Consider the following 25,086-nt stretch of genomic DNA (forward strand, 5'->3'; position numbering starts at 1 on the left):
CATTGACAAGAACGTCTGAGGAACAGTGGGGGTGGCGGGAAATAAACAAGGGGAAATAGTTTTACTTTGTGTAATGACCCATCCACTCCCAGTCTCTATTCAAGCCTAAGTTAATTGTATCCAGTTTGCAAATTAATTCCAATTCAGCAGTCTCTCGTTGGAGTCTGGTTTTGAAGTTTTTTTGTTGAAGAATTGCCACTTTTAGGTCTGTAATCGAGTGACCAGAGAGATTGAAGTGTTTTCCAACTGGTTTTTGAATGTTATAATTCTTGACGTCTGATTTGTGTCCATTTATTCTTTTACATAGAGACTGTCCAGTTTGACCAATGAACATGGCAGAGGGGCATTGCTGGCATATATCACATTGGTGATGCACAGGTGAACGAGCCTCTGATAGTGTGGCTGATGTGATTAGGCCCTATGATGGTGTCCCCTGAATAGATATGTGGGCACAGTTGGCAACGGGCTTTGTTGCAAGGATAGGTTCCTGGGTTAGTGGTTCTGTTGTGTGGTGTGTGGTTGCTGGTGAGTATCTGCTTCAGGTTGGGGGGGCTGTCTGTAAGCAAGGACTGGCCTGTCTCCCAAGATCTGTGAGAGTGATGGGTTGTCCTTCAGGATAGGTTGTAGATCCTTGATGATGTGTTGGAGAGATTTTAGTTGGGGGCTGAAGGTGATTGCTAGTGGCGTTCTGTTGTTTTCTTTGTTGGGCCTGTCCTGTAGTAAGTGACTTCTGGGTACTCTTTAGTGTAGACTATGTTTACACTAAAAACACTAGAGTGGCACAACTGCAGCTGTGCCGCTGTAATAATTTACTATAGATGTTTACTATAGCAATGGAAGGGGTTCTTCCATCACTGTTGTAAATCCACCTCCCCCAGAGGCAGTAGCTAAATTAATGGAAGAATTCTATCAACCTAGCACCATCTACACTAGGGTATAGGTTAGTTTAACAACATCTTTCAGGGTTGTGAATTTTCCACACCCTTGAGTGACACCACTGAGTCGACCTAACTTTCTAGCATAGACCAGCCCTAATAATACTGTCATAACTAGCAATAGAAAAAGAATGTGGCTACGTCAGCTGCTCAAATCAGGATCCTAACTAAAACAATTTCATTTCCTTGTAGACTGCAAGTTGCATTTAAACTGTCACCACTCAGGGCTTGCAAAATTAATTTGCCATCTTGCCCTGTGATGAGAAGGAAGCTTTCCCAGGCAAGGCCAATTAACATCTCCATTTTTAAAAATAGTTTGTTTCTTGTCCTTTGATACAAGATATCCTTCCAAACATGGAATGTAAGCCAATGCAGTGCTGTCATCTCACATGTGCAGACAGAGCTCCAGTGCCTCTACTGCTGCTCAAAGCAGAGCTGAGCTGCAGTAGAGTGAAAACTGATAATTCAGAATATTGTGGGCAACAATGAAAGTGAAAAGAATCTGATCAGTTTCATTCTACCACTACTGCTTGGGAAATCATGGAGCTATTCACTGGGAATCAGACTGAGGGTTTATCTTCACGTACAGAAACACAGGTGTACTTTATGTGAAGACACTACTACACCAATGGGAGAGCATCTCCTGTTAGTGTAGTTAATCCACCTCCCTGAGAGGTAGTAGCTATGTTGAAGGTAGAAGCGGTCTACATTAAGTCAGTATAACTATTTCACTCAGGTGTGAAAAATCCACACCCAAGTGATGTAGTGACACTGATATAGGTGTGTAGTGCAGACCCTGCCTGAAAAACAAAGGTTGGCGGAGGGGTTGAGTAGTAGAGAAATACTCCATTACCATCCTCAGAGAAGACTGAAAGCTGAGGGAAAAGGGAAAGCAGAGGAGACCCATGCACATGTTCATTAGCAGCCAAGTGCGTTTACCCTAGTCAGGGAACATAAATCAAGCATTCTCTCTCTTTTTCAGTTGCCAGAAGAGAACAGCTCCACTTCAAGTTTGTCAGGCACCTACTAGCTGGAGGTTTATATGAAACTGAAGCCCCCAAGCAGGGTAGGAATTCCAGAACCCTTCCATTTCTCATCAGTTGCAAGAAGAGGTTTGCTTCTTACCTGGGCATTGCCCCACACAGTTCCATCAGCCTTTGACGAGTAGTATAGCTATTGTATACATCATATAAAGATATGCAATAATCTATTATAGGAAAGAAAATATGGCAGAACAAAAGGAGGAGATAGTGAGTTTTAAGTAAAAACAATGAGGAGTCCAGTGGAACCTTAAAGACTAACAGATTTTATTTGCGCATAAGCTTCCATGGGTGAAAAACCCAAAGTTTTACCCATGGAAGCTTATACCCAAATAAAATCTGTTAGTCTTTAAGGTGCCACTGGACTCCTCATTGTTTTTGTGGATACAGACTAACACAGTTACCCCTCTGATACTTAGTTAAGTGACTTTTTCTTCAAAATACATCAATAGAGTTGCAATTAAACAGTAAGCCACTGTTTTGTTCCTTTAAATTGCATGGGAGTGTTGACTTGGACACTTTTCCCACCAGTGCAAACTGTTAGATTTTTGTCTTTAGGCTAATAGGTGTTGGGTACATTTTGAAGTCCTGGCATCACAAATAGTATCTGCTGATATTAGCCCAAGCATTGTGATAGCTGAGACTAATATCTGTCAGTTTCTAGGGAAAGTGGTCTCAAATTTGGGATGAAATATAGATATATGGTTTTGCAGACAATTACTTTTAAATACTGGAAAACAATTATATAAACAAATACCAACTTCCATCCAGTAAACAAAACTAGAATCATCAGGCCTTTACACCAATGCTGGCAGCAAGTTATACCAAAGATTAGTACAATCCTCATTTCAAATGCTAGCATTTAGTATTTCAAAGATACTAAAATTTTGAATACTGGGCAGCTTATGAATTAGCAAAAGCAGCAGAGTATATAAAGCAAAGTTCCTTGCAGACTTATTACCCCCAATTTCTTATTCTGACCGTTTTAAATTCTACAGTACAATAACTGAGATCTTATTTAACTGTCCAATGAACTGGCCAATTCTATCAAAAAAGTCTGAAAAACCCCTCTCTGTTTAATTACTTAGTAACAAATAGTCTGACCTAAATTCAGCTGTTCAGTTTTAGTGTTGCAAGTCAGAGAAAAAATGAGCCCTTTTACAGAAAGACCAAATTCCTTACTGTATTCAGTTTAGAGTCATAAAATTCATATCTTAAAATCTTGCTTCAGAAATACATTGACTGTAAATACAGGTTGCCTACAAGGACAGTGAACTTTTTCCTGCAAAGAGATTTATCCAATGCTGTTAAAAATAACACTGAAGATTAAAACTACTACTATTGCAATAAATAGGTTTATACACTGTGCACGATAACACCCAGAAACTCCAGTCAAGATTAGGTCCTATTGTGCTAGCTGCTATACAAATAAATATAAGGATGCAGTCCCTGATCTGCAATCTAAGAGGGTGCAATTATTATTACATTTTTATTGCATGTAGTTTTCAAGTTGTGTCAGATTAAGATTCTAAGTACAATTTAAGAGTATTACAAGAAACTATTGTAACAATATTCAAAAACTGAACTGAAGACACTAAGAGCAACTTAATTGTACATTTTTAAAGTGCCTTTCAGAGCATGTTTCTAATAACTGAAAGATTAGAAAAGAGATCTGTCAAATCAGTTTGCATTCCACATCTGACAGCACTTTGTGTCCCGAGTTTCACTCAGTTTCCCTTATTTGTGAGGTTTCACAACAACAACTGGGGCTTGGGGGTTGAACAACTTTGAAGAGAAATGATTGACAGGGCAGTAGAGGACAAGTGTAGTACTGAAGACTACTTTTCACTCATTTTAAGAAAAGCTGATTATGTTATGAAAGAATGTCAAAGGAACATAGTATTTGAACCCCCTTGGGTAGAATACTTTATAGAATTTAGGGTTCAATGAACACTGGTACTGCTAGCGATTTCTCCCCATTGCAATTATTTCTGATATACATGCATAAGAAATCAGAGGTATCCATATTATGTAATGGAATTCTGTCTGCAATAGGGGTATACATCAATTTCTTCCAAGTTATTGATTTCACAGTGAAATCAAAACAATTTGGCAGATATAGTCTTAAGCGACAAGCCAAATAAAAGGCAAAATTTCTCATTTGCTAGCATAATTGACACAGAGTAAATAACTCTGAAGTTTCTACTTGCTTATGGAAAACTAGACACCACTATTAATTTTGAAAAATAGATACTGAATATAGTAGATGCAGACAGTTCAGTCAAGTTGTTTGATTTCTCTAAAGGCTGATTTTTTTCCATTGATGTTGTTATTGTTTCAAGACATTCTGTTACATTGAATGGGCAGAAACAATGGCCTGAATCCTGTTGTGTATGAGCAGACCCATGTGCTTATGCAGAGATCCAGTGAAATCATTAAAAGTAACCCCTCCACAATATATTGCAGGAGTGGGACAAAGGTTCTCTCATCTTCTGAAATGTCACTATGAAAAATTAATCAAATTTTACAAGTATTTGTACACAATTTAAAAACAAAAAGTCACCAAGCTAAGCAAGTTACATAAAAACCTCTCATTGGTTAAGCCTATGAAAGGATGTCTGGAACTTCTTCAATAATTTCTGAAACTCTGCTTCTTATCTAACTAAAATATTTTTAGAAAGACAAGGTGGGAGAGGTAGTATGTTTTACTGGATCAACTTCCATTGGTGAGAGACAAAAGCTTTTGAGCTGACAGAGCTCTTCTTCAGGTCTGGGAAACTACACTAGATACCTTACAGCGACATAGCTGTACCAATGCAGCTGCATCAGTAGAAGATTTCCCACGTAGCCACTCTACGGCGACAGGAGAGAGCTCTCATGTTGACATAATTAATCCACCCCAAGAGTGGCGGTAGCTAGGTCAGCAGGAGAACGTCTCCTGCTGACGTAGTGCTGTCCACACCGGCGCTGCTGTCTTTGTAACTTATATCACTCAGGGGGCTGCACCCATGAGCAACGTAAGTTTATACGGACAAAAGTGCTAATGTAGACATAGCCTAACTAGAGTGTCACTGCTAAATACAAGATGGACCAGATTGTTTAGCATAAGTAGTCAGCACATATTTCAAGGGACCATTCAAAAGGCCCACTGACACCCCCTCCAGTCATAGGGAAGAAAAGTGAGGGGGAAGATGGATTGTTAGTGGGTTTCAGATTGTTGTAATAAGCCATAAATCCAGTGTCTCTATTCAGTCCATGATTTTTAGTGTCTAGCCAAGTTATGAATTTAAGCTCCCAGGCTCATCTTTTGAAGGTGTTGTGCAGGTTTTCTTTCAGGATGGAGGACTGATAGGTAAGATATAGAGTGACCTATAGCTGCTGCTGTACAGCTGTGCTGCTGTAAGGTCCATAGTTTAGACATAGTCTTCATTTCCCAGACCTGAAGAAAAGTTCTGTGTAAACTCAAACGCTGGTCTTTCTCACCAGCAGAAGTTAGGTCAATAAAAAGATATTACCTCACCCACCTTGTCTCTCTAATATCCTTGGACCAACACAGCTACAACATTGCATAAAGTATTATTAGTCATTTAATGTTAAGGGGCATAGATAGGATGCTGCAGGCTTATAGATTATTAGTAATATGATTAACCAACTGAAGTCTAACATTTCACATGAATCATTTTGCTCCAATTATCTTACAAGAAAATGGAATGTTTTAGCAGATCTTCATATGGAAAATTTTAAAATCTTTCCACTATCAGAATACAGGATACTGGGCTACATGGACTATTACTCTGACTCAGTAGGGTCACTCTTTTAAAATGATGCATTATTTAACACTCCAGTACTACTGATAGAGAATGTCTATTCTTGTTTATAATAAAAAGGCTCAGCAGAGTTTTAATGGAATACACTAACAACTTAGTTTTCATTTTAGTGTCACTGATTAAGCAGCACATTACACTGAAATTTCCTTGATACTCCTTTATAAATATGCCTGTAAGGGATTTCAAGATAAGACTTACGATATTACCAACTGCTAAACTACAAAAGCTGTCACAGAAATACACAGATGTTACCTGGTTTTCAAAGTACAAGTTTATATATAATATATACATTGAAAAATTATATTAACTCTGACTGAACTAATAGGGAAAAAAACTATTTTTGGCATCACAATAATTGGATTCTGAAATATGCTTAAAACAACTACACTAGGTACAAGGGGTGGGAACTTAATATACAAAACCTCTTAGAAACATGGAAGTTAAGCCTCAAAGAATTTTTCATCAGGTGATGTTTACTAATGTTTTGGAACATGCCTGCCACATCTATATAGATCTTTCTTCATTACTATGAATATTTTCATGAAAGCACTCATGCGGTATCAAGTGAAGAATGGACAGTAGGGAAGATGCATGTCCGTAGAGCTAGCTTTCAAGCAATATGCCATGCATAAGCACAAGCATCCCTAAACAGAAGTTAGAAAGTTCACTAGTAGACCAGTGAGTGTAACTATAATAATACCAAAACAGGATCTTAACTAGTATGCATTTTATATTGCATTTTTTAGACTAATTCAGAGGTTTTTATATTCAGCTCTCATCTTTACTAAGGTGACTGTAAGGTTACCAATACCTCAGAGTGTAACTATGCTGTAGATACTGCTTCATTATTGTCTCCAGAAATCACTTCTGGTACGTATTGCTTTGCTATTACTGTCCCTACATTTCATAAAGGGAAGTCTGCCATAGCAAGGAAGTGATATTTGTACTGTGAAGAATTTGAGGAAACGTAAGCTTTGTACAAACACACTGGGAGGGAAAAAAGGATACGTTTACTTTATACATCATAAGACAATATCACAAGAAGTAGACTACAATGCTCCATTTGACTGAGCATTCAGTGCCCATCACTACAGGATCTCAATCATTTCCAGGTTTTCACAAAAGCTTCACTTAACTTTACAAGGGACAAAAGACATGCCAAAGTTTTTATCTTCAACCCTTGACGTTTCAGATCAGATGAAGTTTGTGTCCTTGAACCAGTTGCTAGAAGCAGCAATTCTCAGGATATAACCCTGCACACATACAGCTTCTGCATTTACATTGAGTGACTCAGGCAGGATAGATGGGGTCCTGTAATGATCCCTGATAACTGAGACCTTTGATGGCCTAAAGAGCCTAGGAGAGGCTGTTGTTATCTCACTAAACAAAATTTTAAAAACAAGGAGTTAAGTATTTCATTAGACAATAAAATACTTTAGGACCAGAAACCACTAATTCTAGAGTTTGATTTCCCATGGGCCCCACAGAGCCCAAGTTAACTGACCAGAAGGCCTCTTTACACAGCTTTGGGGAGGGGGGTTGTTTTTTGCACTCTAGGGACAAGGGCAAAGTGTTTTGGATTTAACATTGGGTCAATGGTTAGCCAACAGAGTTTGTAAAAGGGTGCATGAGAAAAAGAGGTACATTGGCAGCACACACCCTACACCCAATTTCAGCATCAGCCTCAGCCCCTATTCAGCAGGAAGCCGGGGCCCGGGCTACCCGGTGGAGTCTCTCTTTTCCCCACCGCCTCCCCTCCCCCAGTCCCCTGAGGGAGAGGCCGGGGACCGGGCCCGCCCGGGTGAGTCTCTCTGCTACCCCTCCCGCAAACCAACGAGTGAGGGGCCGTGGCCAGGCCTGCCCGGGCATGTCCCATGCGCTGAGGGGTGACCGGCTCCCAGCCCTGACACTGCAGTGGCCCTTTCTCGCGGGGGCCTGTCAGCCCCGTTCACCCGGGCCGAGTCTGATCCCCCGGGCTGGGCCCTTCCACGCTGCTGCTTCGGGACAACGTCTCCCCGCGCTCTCTGCACTCACCGGTGTCCCCGGAGTGGCCGGGCCGGCGCAGGGAGGGAGAAACGGGGCGGAACGGATCCCGCTGGCGCGCCCGGTGGGTATTTACCCGTCACTGCTCCATCCCCGCGCAGCAGCCAGTGAGTCACGTGAGGCGCCAATCAGCTGATCCCTGCGGCAGCTTCACCCCGGGGGGGCCGGGAGAGGAAGGGGCGGGGCGCGGACCGGAAAGGGCTGTTGATTGGTGGGCTGGAGGGCGAGCGGGCGGGGAACAGGTGAGGTGCCCAGAAGGGGCGGTGGCGCGGATTGTGAAAGCAGGTAGCTGAGGGGGGCGGGGTTGATGGCCGCGAGGGGAGGGCGGTTAGTGCGCGTGCCGGGAGGGAGGGAGGCCGGCCGCTCGCTCGCTCTCCAGGTTTCGCTGTGGAGCGGCTTGCACGAGCGGGGAGAGGCGCGAGCAGCCCCCAGCCTGGGCCGCTGTGAGCCTCCCTGTTATCGAACCCAGGGAGGTATTAGGGGCCGGTTCCAAGCGGCCTGGCCGGTCAGCCCGCTAGGAGTCACGGTGAGTTGTCCAAGCTTTGCCCCCGCCCCCAGGGCACCACATCGCTACTGTCTCATCTCTTCCCCTCTTTGCATTATAGTACATGGGTAGGACACGGTGAGAGCTTGCCTGAAACACACTTGCGCCCTTGGGGCCCCACAGGTTAGCCCTTGTATCTATGGTGGAAGGAGCTCGTGCGGTCACTCTCCAGAGCAGTCACGTCTGCCCTTTCCTCCCTACTAATTCAACAACGATCTTCTTGAAGACATAAAAAACAATAAAAAAAGAAATAGGCCTGACAAAGGTAAGGAAAGGCCCCATGAAGGGGGCCCTTCAAATCAAAGGGGCAGTTGAGGATTATTTGTAGCTCTAGTATAGCCTGCATATAAGAAACTAACTGAATAAAATATAGAGACAAAAAGAGGTCCAATAAATGATATTAGCTCACTCACCTTGTCTCTCTAATATCCTGAGACGGACACAGCTACAACTGCACTGAATAAAGTAGTCAGTTGCTGACAGGTTCCATGCCCTGGGTGTTTGGCTTGAAGTTAGTGGTCTGTTACATGTGTGGAACAATTATCAGCCCTGCAAAACAAGGCTTAAAATCCTAGCTAATGAGCTTTGAGCGGAAGAATTACAAATGCAGTACGCTGGGTGGGAGCATGTAGTCTGCCCTCTGTTATTTGCCGTTCACTTGTTTTTGTGAGATAGCAAGGTTTTTAAATTTACAACAGTCTTTAAGTGTACGGTATTTCATGTTTGGCATTTTAAGACTCTCCCAACTCTGATTTTTTTTTAAAGGATGGGGTGGGGAGGATTTTCCTTTATAAGAATTATCCTTTCAGCCTGTTAATTTTACCTTTCTCAGTGTATTCAGATACTCTGAACATGGCATGAGCATGGCATAGAAGTTAGATTTATTGTCCCTTTAACTTGTCTGTTGTGCCTATTCCAGAGTCCTTCAAAGAGCTACTGCAGTAGCAAGAAGAGAAAATAGGGAGCCTTAGCTCATGGTTTCCTTGTTTTGCTGACCTAAAGGGGGACCTTTTATTCTTGGAGAGTGGTAGTAATTTTTTAAAAAGCAGGGGGGGAAGTACTCTTCCAAGGTAATCTCCAGATCTGGACACATCCTAAACATGATCATCTGACTGGAAGAGCGGACTGAAAACTTTAAGGAATAGAGCGGACTGAAAATTTGCTGTTGAAAAATTTCAAAAGGAAATACTTTGACAGCAAAAAAAAAAATTTGGAAAAAAATGAGAAAAAGTCAATCCCCTCCCCCAAACCCACAGAATTTTAGTTGAAGTTTTTCATTAAAATAACCCAACAGTTGCCATTTCAAAAATGTTAGAAGTTTTAAAATTTTTGGTAGGATGAAAAAGAGCCATTTTATCTCACTGTCACCCTATCCCCTTTTGGCCAGTGGAGGAAAATAAGTCAAAGAAAACATAGATATTTTAACCATTTAAAACCAATTTTTAAAATTGTGTGTAGTTTATTGGAAAAAAATCCCAAGTGTTGAAACAAAATGAATTACCTGAATTATTTTTTTCTACCGGCTGTAACAATAAACATAAAAATAATTCCCCTAACTTGGATAGATTACCTCATCCAGTCAGATAAGCACTTGGGCTCCAAGCTCAACAATCCACTGTCTGCCCTTATAAGATTATGGATCAAGCTAAATTCTAGAGCATTCTTGAGGAAATCACACCCAATCAGTGGGCCAAAGATGCCTTGTCTACACTTGGAAAATAGATCATGCTAAATGTCATATACTGTTTTGCTTTTAGTAGACAATGACATTAATGTTTAAAAAATATGTGGTTTTGGTTTTAACTATAATTGGCTAAAGCTTTTTAACAGCAACTTGTCTTTCTACACTAGGTACTAAGTCTTGGTTAACGTCCTATTAGTATAGTGTTAGAAAACATGTTTTAACATTTTTCTGGTGTACACATAGGGTTCATAATGTTGGGAAATTTAATGATAATACATTGAGCAAAGCCACTAATACACACTTGTGCCTAAATGTACCCTCCCTATGCTAGTTTTCTAAAGACCTGCAGTGAATTTCCTGCTCTCCCACTTCATTCAAATGATGGTGATGGGCAGAAGAAGATTAAGTCTGCCACAGTTGTAGTCCAGAATGTGCAGCACTGAAGCTAGCTTTGGGGTAAATGGCACTGTGCTGACAAGATTGAAAATACCTTGCCAAGTGGAAGAGATGTGGCCCTCGTCGAGGGTTTCCTACTGCCAAGGAGGACCTGTCTAACCTAGTCTGAACAGGAAAGCTCCAATGGATTTAACCATGGATCTTCCACGCTATGAGATGGAGCGACTGAAGGTTCGGGTGCTAGAGATGTCCGTGATCTTGTGTGAGAAGGTCCAAAGAGAGTGGCAAGGTAATTGGGGCTCCCACAGACATGTCTAGGAGGGATGTGTACCAGTGTTGACGGGGCCAGGCCAGTGCTATCAGTATGACCCAAGCTCGATCCCTGCAGATCTTGAGCAGCACCTTGTGAATGAGCGGTATCGGTGGAAAGGCGTATAGGAGAGAACCTCCCCAATGGAGGAGGAATGCATCTGCGCTGGAGCTCGGGCTGTGATTTTGGAAGGAGCAGAACTGCTGGCACTTCCTGTTGAGTCACATGGCAAAGAGGTCTATCAGGGGAAACCCCAACCTCTGGAAGATTGAAATTGCGATGTCTGGGCGAAGGGACCACTCGTGGCTGTGGAACAACCTGCTGAGGTGGTCCGCCAGCTCGTTCTGAACCCTGGAGAGGTATGACGCCTGCAGGTGAATTGAATATTCTACACAGAAGTCCCACAGCATGAGGGCTTCATGGCACAGGGGAGAGGAATGTGACCCCCTCCCCCCATTTGTTGATATAGAACATTGCTGTTATATTGTCAGTCATGTCTGATACACATTGTCCAGTTAGGTAAGGACAGAATGTCTGACATGCCAGGTGCACCGGTCTGACATTGATGTGGAGATGCAGATCTGCTTGCAACCAGAGGCCTTGAGTTCTGCGGTCTCCCAGATGAGCTCCCCAGCCCAAGTCTGATGTGTCTGTCACCAACGAAAGAGACAGCTGTGGGGCAGCAAAGGGGACCCCTGATCACACTTCCTGAGCGTCGATCCACCACCAAAGGGAGTTGAGGACCAGGCGAGGCAGGGTCATGAGCCTGTCCAAACTGTCCCGGGCTGGGCGAAGCACTGATGCGAGCCACAACTGGAGCGGTCGAAGCCTGAGTCTGGTGTGCTGCACCATGTAGGTACAAAGAAAAGGAGTACTTGTGGCACCTTAGAGACTAACAAATTTATTAGAGCATAAGCTTTTGTGAGCTACAGCTCACTTCATCGGATGCCGATGAAGTGAGCTGTAGCTCACAAAAGCTTATGCGCTAATAAATTTGTTAGTCTCTAAGGTGCCACAAGTACTCCTTTTCTTTTTGCGAATACAGACTAACACGGCTGCTACTCTGAAACCTGTCATGTAGGTACAGGCAGCTATGTGTCCAAGGAGTTTCAGGCAGTTTCTCATTGTAGTGGTGGGGAACTGCATGTGGCCTCTTATGTCGTTGAGGGCCTGAAGCCTCGCCTGTGGCAGGTATGCCCTAGCTTGGGTCGAGTCCAGTACTGCCCCATGTACTCTGCCCTCTGGATGGGAGACAGAGTCTATTTTGCTTTGTTTAGGAGTAGACCCAGACTCTCGAAAGTGGCTCTGATAAATGTGACCTGAGTTTCCACTTGGGTCCTGAAGCAGTCTTTGATCAGCCAGTTGCTGAGGTACGGAAACATCTATATTTGGAGCCTCTGCAAGACCACAGTGACAACTGCCATGCACTTGGGGAATACTCAAGGTGCTGCTGACAGGTCGAATGGGAGGACAGTAAATTGATAGTGGGTACAGTTGACCACAAATCTGAGGTACTTCCTTTGGGTCTGAGTGATTGCGATGTGAAAATACGCGTTCTTCAAGTCGAGGGCAGCATACCAATCTGCTGGATCTAGTGAGGGGATGATGGAGGCCAGGGAGACCATGTGGAACTTGAGTTTCTTTATGAACTGGTTGAGTTCTTGCAGGTCCAGGATAGGTCTGAGGCCACCTTTGGTATTAGGAAATACTGGGAATAGAAGCCCTCGCCGCTGTGCTGCTGAGGAACCTCCTACACTGTCCCTAGTGATAGGAACAACTGCACCTCCTGGACGAGGAGTTTCTCGTGAGAAAGGTCCCTGAAGAGGGACGGGAAGGGGGGTAGAAGGGCGGGAGGGCACAGAATTAGATGGAGTATCCCCTCTTTACCATTCAGAGCACCCAGTGGTCCGAAGTGATATGGTACCATGCACAGTAGAAAGGGGATAGTCAGCAGGAAAAGATAAGGTGGCATAGATCTAGTCTCTGATCTGGTGCACCGTCCTTGACCGCACCTTCAAAAGACTGGTTTAGGCCAGAGGGTGGCTTGGGCTGGCCAGAGCTCTGGCCTGAGGATGTGTGTTGCTGCCTCCTGCCACTCCTGTTCCTTCTCTGAGAACTGTCCTGTCAGTTCTGGTGCTGGAATCTGTGAGGAGGTTGTGGTCAGAAGTGTCACCACTGTGTGGCGGGAGAATGCAGGCCCAACAACTTGAGGGTGGCTTGTGAGTCTTTCAGGCTGTGCAGCCTCATCTGTCTTTTCAGAAAACAGAGTCACACCCTCAGATGGGAGGTCCTGAATAGTCTGCTGGACCTCGTCAGGGAGCCCCGAGACTTGGAGCGAGGATCCCCTCCTCATGGCTACCCCAATCGCCATGACCCTAGTTGCGGCATCTGTAGCGTCCAATGTGGCCTGGAGGGAAGCCTGGGAGACTAGCATCCCCTCCTCCACCAAGGCCGAGAACTCGGTTCGGGAGTCTGACGGGAGGAGCCGCGCAGTTGTTTTATGAGTACCTGCTGATGATGGCCTGTTGGTTTGAGATACAGAGCTGAAGACCCCAGATGGAATAGACCTTTCTCCCATCAAGGTCTAGATGCTTGGCCTCCCTGTTTTTTTGGGGAGGGCCCTTGGAAACCCTGTCTCTCATGCTGGTTAGTAGCGTCCACAACAAGAGGTGGGTGAGAGTATAAATGGTCGAAGGGCACAAAATAACTCCTCTCATTATGCTTGGCAGTGAGCGGCAAAGAAGCTGGGGTCTGCCACAGGGCCTTGGTGATGTCCACAATGGTTTTAATTAATGGAAAGGCAATATGGGAAGGGGGCGAGGATGTCCACCATGAGATCAGCCTCTTCGGCCTTAATGCCCAGACCATGAGCAGCCCTGCACAGCAACTGCTGCAGCACCCTGTTGTCCTCGAGTGCTGGGGCTACGGCTGTACCTGCCAATGCTTCCATCAGGTGACAAAGATGAGGAAGTGCCTATAAGGAGCGGATGCTCCCTGCCATCTGCTCCCAGGGGGTCCTAGACTCTGTGGTGCGCTTGATGGTGCTAGGGCTGCAGACGCTGGACCATGTGTTGTCGCAGTCATCAGTACGACGAGAGGAACCTTGATGGAGCTGGTGCCGATCTGCGCTGACAAAGATGGAGGGCCAGGCCATAGGCGCCTGTGCCATAGTCGACATTGACAAGGGTGCCGGCATGGATATCGGGCGTGTCAGCGATGCCGAGGTTGTTGCCAAGGGCGGTGCCGGGGTTGGTGCCAAATCCACTGCTGGAGTCAACGACGGTGCCGCTGTCAGAGGAATTGGTGTGTAGGCAGGTGCAGAGGGAAGATGTGTAGCTGATGGCAGGATAAAGGTGGCTGAGGCCACAGAAGACGCAGTGGAGCAGTGACCTTGGGTCCCTTCCTGTCGTTGGTGAAACGCCCATGGGGTCCAGAAGGGCCACTGTGCTAGGTTCTGCCACTGCGGAGGCCATGCCTGGGGCTCCCTCCTGTCTCTCCCGGACCTTGATCTGCAGCTTCTGCTTCTCCTGGAGCAATAGGAGTTGGACTCTGACTCCGAGGTCTCCGAGACTGAAGACCATGGAGGAGCCGAGCGTCGAGAGCTCGGGGAGCGGGTAGGCTCTCTGTCCGAGTGGGCTGGTGCCAAGGGACATGGAGAGGGGGAGCGCCTGGACATCATAGCCGGCTTCCCTCTTGACTGCACCGGGGGGCGGGGTGGGTCCGCCAGTGCTGGAGGTTCTTCCCTCCTTGGGGGTGAGAATGGTGCTGTAAGGTACAAGAGGTCCCGAGTGGCTTGGTAAGCTTCTGGCATCAAAGGGAGCTGTAGCTGCTGTGTAGGGACTGGTGATCGAGGGGGGCCCGGACTCAACTATCTCGCCTGGGCAGGAGTTGACATGGTAGGAGATCTGGAACTGTGGCCCACCTGGGGTCTCGCTTCTGTGGATTTAGCTGGAGGTGAGTGGCTGTCCGGCTTCTTTTTCTTCTGAGGCACTGGCGAGTGGGATTGGTGCCTGCTCTCAGCTGAGTCTTGTGAAGTGCCATGTTGGTGCTGAGCATCCTGGGACGAGTCCTGTCTTGGATCCGAGCTTGACGACGGTGCTGAGGCGCTCCATGTCGAGGATGAAGTGTTAGCAGCCAGGTCCTCTGACCCAGGTCGGTGTGGGGGTGTCGAGCTGCCTCCATGAGGATCACCTTAAGCCGCTCTTCCCTTTCTTTAAGAGTTCTAGGGTGGAACTTGCTTCAGATTTTACAGTGATCCTTTTGGTGGCCCTCCCCTAGCTAACATAAACTAAGAGTGTGGATTGCTCTTCAGCATGTGCATTGCACAGGCCACACAGTTTTTAAACCCTGAGGACTGCGGCATACCATGGTTCCGGGGAGGCGGAATGGGGGGGAACCCCCAACAACTTTATACTAAGAACAATAATACTAATACTAAGAACAGATACTAAGGTAACTATATACCGTAACTATAGAACGCGCTTGCTAAGCAAGGGCTAAGGGAAGTTCCAGCCAACCGTCACTGGCGGTAAGAAGGAATTGAAGGGGTGGCAGGTCGGCAGGGCTCTATATTGAGTGCCATGAAGGCATGACTCTGGGGGGGCCCAGGCCAGCCCAACGGATGCTGCTAGAGGAAAAATCTTCTGGCCACCGTGCACGTGCATTTGCACACACCTGATTGGAATGGACACGAACAAGCACTCGAACAGCTATTTCCCTGAATTTTGTTCAAGACTACAGAAATAGGTTTCAGAGTACTCAGCATGTGTTCAACATTTCTCTTAAGCCCAATGCTGATAACTTTGGCTATGACTGTGCCATTTATTTTTTACAATTTTGTTCACAAACTGTCATCGGATTAGGCCAGTTCTTGATACAGTGCTCAAAACAGTCCACTACTGAGTTCCATCAAACGTCTTGTGGGAGAGTTAGCTTGGTTCCTCCCACTTTTTTCAGAGCAGCTGCTGCAAAGTGGTTATGAAAGTGTTTTGCAATTTCAACAACATTAGCCTTTATTTCTGGAACACAGAAGTCTTTGGCTAGGAAGTGCATCAAATGAGCGCTGCAACCGTATGTTATTAGCTTGGGACTCTCTTCTAAATTTCTTCTCATCTTGGATTCATTTGGATTCATTGTCTGTGACCAAGCTGGGTACTAGACATTTGAATTTTTTTCACAGTTTGTTACAGCTTTTACTGCTGCTACTTGTAAGTATCATGCTGTGTGTGCATTTCCTGATGTATCAGTATCTTCTGTAAGGAAGACATTCCCTTCTCTTATCACACAAGCACATACAATAGGATTATTGTGGACATTGCTCACCCATCAAGACTAGGTTATCAATTTTACCCTCTAGACCTTTTGCACACTGCTCAATTTCTCTAATACACTTTCATACAATTTGCCTGCGGCATCTGCTCTGGGTGGAATGGATCCTGGTCTTAATGACTGAACCATGTTAATCATACAGAAAGGTGAGTTTGTTGCATAAACAATCTGGGCAATTTTTTCATCAATTACCTCTTTTTGTAATCTGCTTGTTCTTATCACAAACTTATCTGTGGTTTTCTGGATGATGGGTGTTTTTTTTTCCTTTTTGCTATACTGTGGCTTTGTGACATACATGATGTGTCTGAAAAACTATCATTAGCAGATAACTCAAACTATAGAAAATGATGGTGATCTTGAAGGTTGATAATCTTCAGAATCCTGTATGTTGAAGATGGATTCTCCTAAACAAAATAAGTCAATGCAGTTATTTAATTATTATTACCATACTGCTCATTTAGTATTACTCATTGCATTCACTAACAGTCAGTACTACTTTAAAGGTGAAACTTGTAAAAGAAAGATCTGCCTATTTCAGCTATTTGTTTTTTATCACAACTGCATCTAAAATGACAGTACAATAGAGTAACAAGTATATTTATTGCTCAAAATGAGAATTCAAGAATAGTCCAGAAGGAAGACAAGCAGTCCTTAAGAAAGAAGTATGAAGTAAAGTTTACCAACCTGAAGATCCTGCATGTTCAAACACGTTCCTTTCATCATCTTCAATGCAGCTTTCTCCTGAGAAGGAACACTTCTCATGATGTTGTTTCATTCGGGCAACCAAGCCTTGCATTTCTTTGTTGCACTGTTTGCATTTTGCACGCATGCCTGTCTTACCCACAGGTAGAGGAAGTTCATTAAAGTATTCCCAAACTGGGTCTCTCTTACAGCTAGCTGCCGTTATAGGTTTTCCCTTCTAGTGAGAGAATGGTATGGTGGATCTCAAATCAATGAAGGCTACACTCAGAAAGGCCTCAAGACTTCTAGAATATGCTGCTCAAACAGTTTCACTTTTGTTTCTACTGCTTGTCCCTCCCTTCTCATATTTATCTCCAGACTTCTTCTCCTTGTTCAGATCTATTCCACCCACAACAATTTTCTATTCATTGAACTTTCTGAAACTTTGCACTTTTAGAGAGAGGTAAGGGATTGACTGTGTACACAAATATGCAGGGGGACAATAGGGTTGAGGGCTGTTGTTCTCACCTGTATATATTATTTATTTAAAACACTTTTGCTATGAACAAGCATGTTATTTCTGGAGACACAAATCCACAGTTTGAGAACTGCAAAACGAATCAACTCTGGTGATATCTTCTAGACCAGAGGTGGGCAAACTATGGCCCGCGGGACCGTCCTGCCCAGCCCCTGAGCTCCTGGCCTGGGAGGCTTGCCCCTCTCATGCTGTTCCCCCTCCCATGCAGCCCTGCACGCAGTGGGGCTGTGAGCTCCTGCTGCTCTGAGCGGCATGGTAAGGGGGCGGTGGCAGCGTGCATGGCAGTGGGGGGGGTTGAGTAGCAGGTCCCAAGGGGGCAGTCAGGGGACAGGGAGCAGGGGATGGTTGGATGGGGCAGAGGTTCTGGGGCGGTCAGGGGGCAGGGAACGGGGGGGAAGGGTTGGATAGAGTGTGGGAGGCCCGGGGGGTCTGTCGGGGCAGGGGTGTGGATAGGTTGGGGCAGTCAGGGTACAGGGAGCGAGGGGGGGTTGTGATGGGGGTGGGATCCGGGGGGGCAGTTTGGGGTAGGAGGTCTCAGGAGGGGGCAGTCAGGGGATGGGAAGTAGGAGGGGGCAAATTGGGGGTGGGGGCCAGGCTGCTTGGGGGGCACAGCCTTCCCTACCCATCCCTGCATACAGTTTCGCACCCCCGATGTGACCCTCAGGCCAAAGAGTTTGCCCACCCCGTTCTAGACTGAGCACTGAGTCCCACTGGGTAGATAGATTAACCTAAATAATCTTTACAGAAGCCCCTGGACCCCCATAAGATTGGGTCCCTAATGCATGAAGTATTGGAACTCATTTACAAAACTTTTCTTAAACACTACATGAATATATTCTCATACTATAGAATTTATAATCCCTATTCCATGATGAGATATCTTTGAGCTATAACGTATCTTAATTAAAACTATCTTTAGATAAGTTTTTTCCTCAAAAAGCATTTTATCAAAAAAGTTTGGTTTTTTTTAAATCATTGATTTTTATCCACCCTGACTTTTTCATACTGAGTTGGTATGCTACAGTATGAATTTAATGTACTTATTTACTGATGTTTACAAACAATTCTGAGGATAAAAGGCATAAAAGAGGGTTAAGTATTATAACTTCTAATTCAGGGCACCTGATATAAGCACTTTGACTAAGGATGAGGTGCCTCATCTCTTTGCACTGCAAGTGGTACCTTTGAACCCAGAGGCTGCTAGATACAACAGAAATAATACAGCTTCCTGTTGGGTTTGCTTACAGATGTGCCTTTAATAACAAGAGGTTCTGGATCAAACAGGGCTATATACTGTATAACCAATCTAGAAAGATTTTCCTTTATTCAGAAAAAACTTTAGTAGTTGACCTTACTGTCCTAGTTTCCCACCCTTGTCTCATTTAAATTCCTCTTTTTCAGTGATGTCCACAAATCTAAAGCCATACCAAATACCCTCTCCAGCTCATAGATTTAGATTCCAAGGCCAGAAGAAACCATTGTGACCAGCTCACCTGACTTCCTGCCTAATGCAGACCATAGAACTTCCCCAAAATAATTCCTAGAGCAGATCTTTTTGAAAAATATCAATAAAAAATCCACAGTGATCTTTGGTAAATTGCTCCAAAATTCATTACCCAAATTGATAAAAATTTACACTTTATTTCCATTCTGAATTTATCTAGCTTCAGTTTTCAGCCATTCAATTGTTATACCTTGCGCTGCTAGACTGAACAGCCCATTAATATTTGTTCTCTATGTAAGTACTTAAAGACTATAATCAAGTAATCCATTTCTCTGTGTTAAAATGAATAGATTGAGCTCTTTGAGTCTATCAGTATAAATAAAGCGTTCTTTAATCATTCTTGTGGCTCTTCTCTGAATGCTCTCCAATTTTTCAACATCCTTCTTGAATTGTAGACACCAGAACTGGCCACAGTATTTCAGCAGCTGTTGCACCAGTGCCAAATACAGAGGTAAAATAATCGCTCTACTTCTATTAAAGATTCTCATTTATGCATCCAAGGATCACGTTAGCCCTTTTGGCCATAGGGTCACAGTGGGAGCTCATGTTCAGCTGCTTATCCAACACAACGTCCAAATCTTTTTCAGAGTCACTGCTTCCCAGGATAGAGTTCCCAATCATGTAACTATGACCTCCATACTTTGTCCCTAGATGTATATATTTACATTTAGCCATATTAAAAAAGGATAGGACCAGAGAAAAAGTAATAAAAATGAAAACCTCCAAGCTTGTATTTTATTTGGGCCTCTCAGGGCCTAATCCTGCAAGGTGCTGAGGGCCGTGACCTCCCAGATGTTCAGATTCTCAATACCTTTGAGCTCTCCATGCAGAGGAATGTCAAAGCAGCACAGCAGTCTCCCCCCCCCCCCCCGCATCCCCCTGCCAGCAACAGTGTGCCTGCTTCTGTGTTCCTAGCGCCTGGAAGAACACAAGCATTCCAAAGATTTGCTCTTTGTTCCCCAAAGGGAGCAGCATTCTCAGTTGTCAGATATTTCCCTGAGCTTTGAAAGGGGAGGGCACATGCATGCAGAGCATCAGAGATCAAAACAGTGAACTGGAGAGCGGTCAGGGCAGGCATTATGGGATACTGGCGGAAGCCAGTTCTTTCGACAAAACAAACAGGAGCGTCTAAACTGAAGCTTTGTCCTTTTAACTTTGCCGCAAAAGGCTTTATGCCTCTTGATGAAGTGATTTTATTTTGTTGACAAAACAGCGGAGTTTTGCCACCAAAAGTAGCTCTGTAGTGTGTACACCTCCCTCTTTTGTTGGCAAAAGTCAGCTTTTGCCAACAAAACTTTGTAGTGTAGACAAGGCCTCACGCTAGTGAAATAAATGGGAGTTTTGCCATTGACTTTAATGGGAAGGGAATCAGAGTTCCTCCTGAAAAAACTTAAGCAAATTAATAATTCCTTAGCTTTCACTGGGGGCTTGGCTACACTTGCGAGTTACGGCGCAATAAAGGAGCCCCGGGCGCACTAGCTCACTACCCGGCCACACGGGCAAGGCACGTAGAGCACTCTGACTCCATGGCTACAGCACTGTGACTCCACCTTGGTGAGTGGAATAATGTTTGCTGCACCCCAGCTGGAGCGTCGCAGCACCAGTGTGGACGCCCTGGTCCTATAGTGCGCTCTGATCGGCCTCCAGAAGTGTCCCCCAATGCCTGTGCTAGTCACTCTGGTCATCACTTTGAACTCTACTGCCCTGCCCTCAGGTGACCAACCGTCAGACCCGCCCTTTAAATTCTCTGGGAATTTTGAAAATCCCCTTCCTGTTTGCTCAGCCAGGCATGGAGTGCTCTCAGCGAATCTTTCCAGGTGACCATGCTTCCACGCGCAAGCACCAGTATGGAGCAATGGCAAGGTGCTGGACCTCATCAGTGTTTGGGGGGAGGAAGCTGTCCAGTCCCAGCTGCGCTCCAGCTGTAGGAATTACGGTACCTTCGGGCAGATATCAAGGGACATGATGGAAAGGGGCCATGACCGGGATGGACTGCAGTGTTAGCTCAGTGGCTTGAGCATTGGCCTGCTAACCCCAGGGTTGTGAGTTCAATCCTTGAGGGGGCCATTTAGGGATCTGGGGGGAAAAAATTAGGGATTGGTCCTGCTTTGAGTGGAGTTTGGACTACAAGACCTCCTGAGCTCCCTTCCAACCCTGATATTCTATGATTCTATAAGCTGCGGAATGCCTACCGCAAAGCCCGTGAGGCAAACAGCCATTCTGGTGCTGCCCCTGCAACCTGTCATTTCTACAAAGAGCTGGACGCAATACTTGGGGGCAACCCCACCTCCACTCAGAGTACCACCATAGACTCTTAAGAGCCCAGTGCAACAAGGCAGGACGAGGAGGAGCAAAGTGGGAGCGAGGGTGGTGAGGCAGAGGAAGACACCCCAGAATCCCTAGCTGCATGAAGCCAGGAGCTGTTCTCAAGCCAGGAGGAAGGTAGCCAGTTGCGGCGGCTGGTGCTTGGGAAGGACAAACTCCAGAGGAGGTTCCCGGTAAGTGGCTTTTATTTTGGGAAGGAAGTTATTCGGCGTGGGCTCTTGGGGTGAGGAGGGTTAAGGTTGCATGCATGTCTAGATGCGGAATAGGGTGTTGATGTGCTTTCTCACATCGCGCTAATCGGCCTCAGTGATCTCTTCAAAAGTCTCATCCAGAATTGGGCAATGTGCTTGTGCAGGTTTCTCGGGAAAGCCACTGTGCTCCTCGTCCTAGTAAGGCTAATTTGTCCACGCCACTGTGCTGTGAGGGGCAGAGGTACTATTGCTGCACACAGGCAAGCTGCCAGGACGGAAGCTGCATTGCAGTAGAAGACCCTCCCTTGCTTCCCAGGTCACCCTCAGCAGCGAGATATCTTCCAGGACAAACTCTTGTGGAAAATGTGGGGACAGTGTTCAGTATAGGGGCCCCCTGTCACTGTTGGCTCTCACCAAGGCTCAGAAACCCAGAGGACAGTACAGCCGTGAAACAATCAGTGCCCCTTGACCCTGTGCTTACTCACCATTTTGGGGCTCCCGGGGGTTATGTGCACTTGCTTTGGGACGGGCAAATTATGCTATTGTGTAGACTGTGCTTGCCCTTAAGTACGGGGGAATCTTTGCTCTGTCTGGTGTGAACAATGCTGTCTGCATTTTGCCTTTACAGATGCAACCTTGAGATCTCAGTTGTCCGTGTTATCACCGGCCGAAAGACTCCAAAGAATCAGAAAGAGGCCCCATAGAAGCAAGGAAGACATGTTGCATGAAGTAATGCAGCATTCAAGTAATGAAAATCGAAAAGTGCAGGAGTGGCAGGACAGTGAAAGGAGGATCTGCCAGCAGAATGAAGAGCACCGGCACAAAAGCGCTGTGCTCCGGCAGCAAAGCACGGATCGGCTGATAAGCATAATGGAACGCCAAGTGGACTCGATCCAGGAACTCGTAGCCATGCAGGCGGAACACTACCGTGCCCGACCCTCCCTCCCCCCCTGCAGCCCTTGTCCCAAAACTCTTTCCCTTGTGCCCCCATGTCACCTCCACCCTACTTTCCCCACCATCTGGGTTCTTACTGCCACTAGCTGCCTCCAACACCTGGAGCTTCATCACCCAGCCCTGAAACTATGACCCTTATCCTCTGCACTCAACCCCCATCACCATGCAGTATAGCTATCCTGAAGTGCAGCACTCATTGCACTGCACTCCAGACAGGAAGGCTGAGTATGAGAACAGGACATACGGAAATCTGTGATTGTACCATTCCCCACCCCACCCCCTTGCCCTTTCTGTTCCCAAGCAGTTTGTGTTTCTTTTCAATAGATTGATTTTTTTGGCTTTGAAAACATTCTTTATTACTGCATAAAGTAAGGTACCTTAGCCCAGGCAAAGAAACAGGCACTGCATGTCAGCGTAGCAAATACAGTTTCCTACTAACATTGGAATCACTGCATTTTACTCCTGTACAAGGCATCAGACATTACTGGTGGCTTTCAGCCTCAAATTGTTCCCTCAAGGCATCCCTAATCTTTTCAGTCCCACCCTGGGCCCCTCTAATAGGCCTGCTCTCTGGCTGTTGAAATCAGCCTCCAGGTGTTGAACCTCCGAGTTCCATTCCTGAGCAATCTTTCCACCCTTCCCTTTACAATGTTATGGAGGGTACAGCATGTGGATATAACCGTGGGGATGCTGTATCAGCCAGGTCCAACTTCCCATAACGGAGAGTGCCAGCGACCCTTTAAATGGCCAAAAGCACACTCCACAGTCATTCTGCACTGGGTCAGCCTGTTGTTGAACCGCTCCTTGCTGCTGTCAAGGTTCCCTGTGTAGGGTTTCATGAGCCACGGCATTAAAGGGTAAGCGGGGTCTCCAAGGATCACAATGGGCATTTTGACTTCCCCTACGATGATCTTTTGGTCTGGGAAAAAAGTCCCAGCTGCTGCTTCCTGAACAGGCCAGTGTTCCGAAAGATGCATGTGTCATATACCTTTCCGGGCCTGCATGCGTTAATGTCAATGAAACGCCCACGGTGATCCACAAGCACCTGAAGAACCATCGAGAAATACCCCTTCCAATGAATGTACTTGGAGGCTAGGTGGGCTGGTGCCAGAATTGGAATATGCCAGAATTGGATAGCCATGTATTGCCCCTCCGGAGTTCGGGAAACCCATTTGTGCAAAGTCAGCCACAATGTCATGCACGTTAGCTAGAGTCATGGTTCTTCTGAGCAGGATGCGATTAATGGCCCTGCAAACTTGCATCAAAACGATTCCAACAGTCGACTTCCCCACTTCAAACTGGTTAGCAACCAATCGGTAGCTGTCTGGAGTTGCCAGCTTCCAGATTGCAATAGTCACCTGCTTCTCCACCGTCAGAGCAGCTCTCAATTGCGTGTCCTTGCGCCGCAGGGTGGGGGGCGAGCTCATCACTCAGTCCCTTGGAAGTGGTTTTCCTCATGCGAAAGTTCTGCAGGCACTGCTAGTCATCCCAGACTTGCATGACAATGTGATCCCACCACTCAGTGCTTGTTTCCCGAGCCCAAAAGCAGCGTTCCATGGTGGTGAGCATGTCTGTGAATGCCACAAGTAAGCTCGTGTATATGCGTTACTCGCGTTGATATCGTCGGAAGCCCTCATTGTCACTTTGGATCATAAGGAAATAACTTAATGCCAAACGTGACATGCTGGCGAGACTCGTCAGCATACTCCTCAGCAGTTGGGCTTCATTCCCACAGACAGAAAGGGAAGACAGAGTGTACGTACAAAAAACGTGTGAAAGATGGCACCAAATGTGGGCAGAAGCAAAGGGTATGCTGGGATGTGAACCCGATGCATCATGGGGCATTGGGACAGGACCCAGATGCCCCGCACTCCCTGCCCGCTTCCACAAGCCACAGTGCCAGAATGGGAAGAGGTGCTCTGTGGGATAGCTGCCCATAATACACCGTTCCCAATGCTGCTGCAAGTGCTGCAGATGTGGCCATGCAGGTGCGCTTGCAGCTGTCAGTGTGGACAGACTGCAGCGCTTTCTCTACTGCGCTCTATGAAGGCGGGTTCAACTCACAGCGCTCTACATCTGCAAGTGTAGCCATGCCCTGAGGACTATTCACACGAGTAAGGTTAATGAGTGAATGAGAGATGGACCTTGGTGATTAAAAGATAGTAATGTATATGGTGTCACAGTGCAGGGACAACTGCACCTGTATTTCTCCCTCATGATCCAGCAAGGGCACCTATTCTAAACTCCCAGCTACTCAGTCATCACCTCTCTTGGGCAAAAACCTGTCTCTCTCTTCCTCCTGAGGAGGATATTTCCAGACTGCATAGTATATCTACACTGTGAATTCCCCAACAAGTCCTATTATCTAAGCAGGCCTGCTTTACTTTCCTCGTCAGATGGCACACTGTTATTGCCACATGTATAAGTTACAGCTCTTTCTAAGCAAGCACATTAATTCTTAAGGTAAAAACATTACAGAAAAAACATATTAAAACAATAAAAGAACCTGCACACACACTAAGAAGCTACTAATGATTACCCCCTGACTCCAACAAAGGTTCTGGCCTGTGAATAGCCCTTCAAATCCCGCCCAGGGTTTTTCTGTAGTCACAAATTCCTAACAGTTTTTAGCTCAACACAAGCACCCTCACGCCTTTATCTAGTTTGGGACTTTGAAGAGATCCAGAATAGGTAATCAGCCTAACAGTGGGTTTCTCCTCAATGTGGAGTACCAAAAACATGGATCTGGAGAGAGATCATTTGCATTCCCCTCCTCCCAAATATTT

The 25,086-nt window shown here is 45.8% G+C and overlaps 1 protein-coding gene and 1 long non-coding RNA gene across 4 annotated transcripts in view; one reads left to right on the plus strand and one right to left on the minus strand.

Moving 5' to 3' along the window:
• The window catches only part of ATP6V1C1 (ATPase H+ transporting V1 subunit C1), a 39,777-nt gene extending 31,675 nt beyond the window's left edge, over positions 1-8,102 (minus strand). Inside the window, exon 1 of one of the 3 annotated variants that reach the window (XM_038392413.2) lies at positions 7,922-8,102. The gene's annotated coding sequence lies outside the window, so the exon portion shown is untranslated. Of the gene's footprint in view, positions 1-7,836 lie in introns of all 3 variants that reach the window. The other 2 variants (XM_038392412.2, XM_043507467.1) reach the window with 2 other exon arrangements.
• A 138-nt stretch (positions 8,103-8,240) lies between these two features.
• On the plus strand, positions 8,241-22,214 carry LOC122458613. Its single transcript, XR_006278684.1, has 3 exons — positions 8,241-8,371; positions 19,226-21,328; positions 21,975-22,214. It is a non-coding gene; the product is annotated as an uncharacterized LOC122458613 (long non-coding RNA).
• Positions 22,215-25,086: the final 2,872 nt, after the last annotated feature.

The sequence above is a fragment of the Dermochelys coriacea genome, chromosome 2, assembly GCF_009764565.3.
Source record: "Dermochelys coriacea isolate rDerCor1 chromosome 2, rDerCor1.pri.v4, whole genome shotgun sequence".
In the NCBI taxonomy this organism is placed as follows: domain Eukaryota; kingdom Metazoa; phylum Chordata; order Testudines; family Dermochelyidae; genus Dermochelys; species Dermochelys coriacea.